This window comes from Bombus terrestris, chromosome 3, assembly GCF_910591885.1.
Source record: "Bombus terrestris chromosome 3, iyBomTerr1.2, whole genome shotgun sequence".
In the NCBI taxonomy this organism is placed as follows: domain Eukaryota; kingdom Metazoa; phylum Arthropoda; class Insecta; order Hymenoptera; family Apidae; genus Bombus; species Bombus terrestris.
The window spans coordinates 16,262,226-16,267,075 of NC_063271.1; the positions used below are offsets into that span (position 1 = coordinate 16,262,226).

General features: G+C 36.7%; 1 long non-coding RNA gene across 1 annotated transcript; it reads right to left on the reverse strand.

Moving 5' to 3' along the window:
• Positions 1-2,522: 2,522 nt before the first annotated feature.
• On the reverse strand, positions 2,523-3,537 carry LOC125384672. Its single transcript, XR_007223313.1, has 3 exons — positions 3,096-3,537; positions 2,829-2,876; positions 2,523-2,754 (listed from the first exon to the last, which is right to left on the reverse strand). It is a non-coding gene; the product is annotated as an uncharacterized LOC125384672 (long non-coding RNA).
• Between the last annotated feature and the right edge of the window lie 1,313 nt (positions 3,538-4,850).

A 4,850-nucleotide genomic window follows, 5' to 3' on the forward strand; every position in this document is an offset into this window, starting at 1 on the left:
TGATAGGAACAAAGCTAAAGTGGTTAAGTTTAACCTCGGCGACTTCGTACTACGCAAGAACGAGGAAAGAAACCAAACCAAGCTAGAGCCGAAATTCAAGGGTCCATTCGTAATAACCGAGATTTTGGAAGGAGATAGATATATTTTAAAAACGTTAGACGGCAAACGATCGTATAAAGACAGTCACGACATGTCACGACAGGACATTGTCACGTCCCGCGTTCCGCACGTGACGCCACGAATCAATAACTTATGAATAATTAAACACGACCAATAATAATAAATTAACTAATAACTAACCAATCAAAATAAAAAGAATTATACGACAGACAATCAAAATGAAATAAATGAATCAATAAGAAGAAACACTACAACCAATCAGCAATGACATAGAAAATACAAATAAAATGAAATAATTAAATGAACCAATAAATAAAACAAGCCGCGAATCAAATGTATGAGATTTCTCTGCGAAAACACATGTATATACACACACGTGTATGCATATCTGTGTGTGTGACCTACTTCGTGAATCTGAATAATTGGTAATCTAATAAAATAAATAAAAGAAATAAAATATACTACACTACATCAGCATTCTAATAAAAGTGAAAATTGTATAGAAGATTGCTCTGCGACACACACATATATAGATATACACATGCGTACGCGTATCTTTCGGAAAAATTCATTATATATATATATGTATGTATGTATACGTTATTACGCCATTAAAACGCAAAGAAATAAATATATAGAATTACATTTCTACGAACCTAGAGAATTATATACGAAATCCACATTATGGAATATTCAACCAATTAACGATCCGAGAAACAATGAGAATAACAATACACGCACATATACATATGCATATATATATTTTACATAATGGAAAATTACATTGTGAAATGTATATATATATATATGTCAGGTTGGCGTTACGATTAGAGTTAGGGTTAAGGGCGTAAACGAATCCCTATTGACACTAGACGTGATCACTATGCAATAGAGGAGATATTTACTAGTGCAAACATGACCATGTTGGAATTGGACAAGTAATCGCGATAAATTGATACTCGAGAAGCTAATGACAATGATCCTAGGCTCAATAACGAATCCACGGTCAACGGAATGACGAACTCTACTCTTCTTTAGCGTCTAAGTTGTACTCAATGTTAATGCGTGGGGCAATCACTACGTATCCGAGAGTTGCTTGAATCGTCGTCGAGATCGTACCGGAGAGTAACTCTCCGTCTCGACGATACCGTCGAGGAAAACTATAATGGATGGGTCTAAGGACATGAGATCCTCGGATTCGTCAAAGAAAGCTTTCGTTCCAAAGGTGAGGGAAATTAGCGCTATTGCTAATTGGTCGATCTCCATATCGGCGTTTTGAAAGAGATGCTGGCCGCCCTTGAGGGGAGGTTGTTGACGGGGGGCAACGCTCGTGGAGGATAGGTTTCTCCTATCTTCCCGTAGTTGCAACAAAGTCTATTTGACGGACTTCGCTTGACTAAATCTTAAGATCTATAGCGGGTCCTCACGTTAGCTAAACATACGCCACAAAGGCATGCCGACACCCGGCGATCATCTTACCCGGAGGACAAAATCTGCGTGTGGCGGGCCGCGGGATAGAAACTATTGAAGTATTTACTGCCACGTGTCGCTACGACTATTTCTTTTAAGGAGAGGTATAGAGTTACTCTGTGCCTTTGTTAGATAGAACGTTCATCCCTTTGACCGCGGCTACGTTCGGCGACTGATTGTCGCCTCGAGCCCAAGCTCATGATCATAAATCTCGAACAATCGGAGCGGCATTTGTTTAATCCAAGTTACAGAGTTGCGATATTCCCGCGAATCCAAGGAGGAGCTCCGGCGTTCTTTCATCTCCGACACATATATACACATATTATTATATCGAACAGCTACTCATCTAATATACAAAACCACCTTGTAAAAATTACATTACTGAACATTCAACTAAACCAACTGAAGATTTAATATAATAATATATAATAATATAATAATATATATATATATACATAGATATGTGAAATAGCGTTGTATATAACCAGAAACAATACAAATGTCACACGACTTCTTCAACAACTTCGACTCTTCGTTCCTGCCGACAACACCTCACACGATGACTGCGTCTTCTAGGGCCACTTACGGATTCTTTACAATTCTTCTTCTTCTTGCACTGAAATATCATATGCAGTGAATAAAACACGAAAGAAGCAGGATGAACTAAATAAAAGAAATCATAACAAGATACACACCGAGACAGTCCGCATGGAAACCTCTGACAAAGATACCTCCGTATCTATCATTAAACGCATAATAATCAAGATGCACAAACCTCATTTGGAAGTCGACACCACTCACAGCGTGCCAATGCAAGGGAGGAAAACGAATGAAATTGTATTTCGTGAAGACGTTTCACTACTTTCCATAGATCAGAAACTGGAGTTACACAACTAATAACCTAATAACAAGAAAGTAATATAAAATATACACGATTTAATATATAACAAATATGGACATATAAATCTACAAGGAGCAAAATATATCTCATATTGTCAAATAAAACCAAATTGTCAAAAGATCATCAGGACACGACGCCAACGAAGGTGCCACTGTGCCTACTTGGGTGGAAAACCGCCACTTCAGCATCATCCTTCGCACATATTCACACACGCACGTCGATCACGTCATCTTGTACCATTCACATATCTTCCTCCTCTTGCGCTAAAACAAATTCACAAGTTTAAGGAAACAAACAACATGCGAAACGAGATAGAATACTAAAAACACATACTCACACAGTTCGCACAGGCGCGGACGCTTTTGTGTCCATGACTCAACATAACCTGTAATCACCAAAAGAAGATAAAAACCCCAATAAACTAAAATACCGAAATAGCGATCGCATATTAAAAATCACTGATCGAGATTCATATAACCAAAGTTCATAGCACGCCATTGTGAATACAAGATAACCTCAAAATATAAAACTATACAACTTTATAATTAAATCAAACCCTCACGATCACACTACAACGACTTCAAAATGATATATTAAAACTTACCATTATGTAAAAATATTTTATTGGAAGAAACAAGAAATAACGCGTGCTACACATACAAAAGCCACGGCGGAACTGCGAGATGACCACCGCTATGAAGGGTTACAAGAGCATCGCAGATGCAACTTCGGCAAAGACACGTTGCTACACGCGTATGGAAAGTCCTTGCAATTTTGACAAAACGGATTGCACGTGCCTTGATCGTTCCCATTGGCATCAGCAGGAAAGGATTCGGAAGGACTGCAGACGCAATCTCGACGAAAGACAAACCACTGCAATATCTATATTTTATCACGTATTTTGAGTGTTTCCATCAGCATCGAAAAGGTATAAGAGAAATCAAGACACGGCGTGGGATGAAGCAAACAAGACATCAGCAATCATCAAAATCCACGTTCTCTCATGGAAACTCTAAAAAACCTGCAGCATTGCGATTCCCACCGGAACGAACTGTCACATGACTGTCATCCCATTGGGGATGTCATTATAAAAAACGTAGCGACACAATTCAAATCAGATTAATTGTTAGCGTTCGGGAGAATTTAGCGAAAATAAGGAGAGTAATTGTTAGTGGTTCAGTTAGAATAAAGAAGAGTAATTGTGAAAAGAGAGTAACTGTCATTAGTTGGTTCAGTTAGAATAGAGTAAGAATAATTGTTAGCGTTCGGGAGAATTTAGCGAAAATAGAGTAAGAGTAATTGTTAGCTGTTCGGGAGATTTTGGCGAAATTACAGAAGAGTAATCGTTATCAGTTAGAATAAAGAAATTGTTAGCGGTTCAGTTGAATAAGAGAATAATCAGAGTCAGAGAAATTGTTAGCGTTCCGGAGAATTTAACGAAATTAAAAAGAAGTAATTGTGATCAGTTGATTCAGTTAGAATAAAGAAATAGAATAGAGTAATTGTGATTAGTTGGTTCAGTAGAATAATTTAGTTAAAATAAAGAAGAATAATTGTTATCAGTTAGAATAAGAAATAGTTAAATAAAGATTAAAACAAAAAAAAAATTATACAAGTGTCAATCTTTGTAAAACCGGAATCACCCCAGCGGCCTGCCCGTTCATCAGCGGAGGCCAACGTCAGGTGAGTCAACTTTTAATCATTATTAATAATTAATAACTAAAATAATAAATAATATTAATAATTAGTATAATTCGTCATTAATTCCGCCAGTAATAATTGTTTATAATATAATTGTTTATTCCAAACAATCCTCTCCCGTGCTAGTGCTAGTATTCCTGCGCATAGCAGGTTAGCCGAAACGTGGAGATTGTTGACCAGTGGCCTAAACTCCAATCAACGCTGCTTAATCTAACAAGAAATATCTAATTGAAACAGTCCTTAGACTGTTTCTGGTGGCAGCGACTACTATATTGTTTAAAGTTTGAAAATTTAACGATCCGAGAAACAATGAGAATAACAATACACGCACATATACATATGCATATATATATTTTACATAATGGAAAATTACATTGTGAAATGTATATATATATATATATTCACATATTATTATATCGACCAACTACTCATCTAATATACGAAACCACCTTGTGAAAATTACATTACTGAACATTCAACTAAACCAACTGAAGATTTAATATAATAATATATAATAATATAATAATATATATGTCGGATGCACGTCAGGATTGGGGGTGGGGGTGTTCGGTGAATCTTCGTTGAAATTAGCCATAGGTGCGGTGTAACAATAGTTGAGTTTATTGACACAAATTAGGGAGATTACAGCGTCGATAGA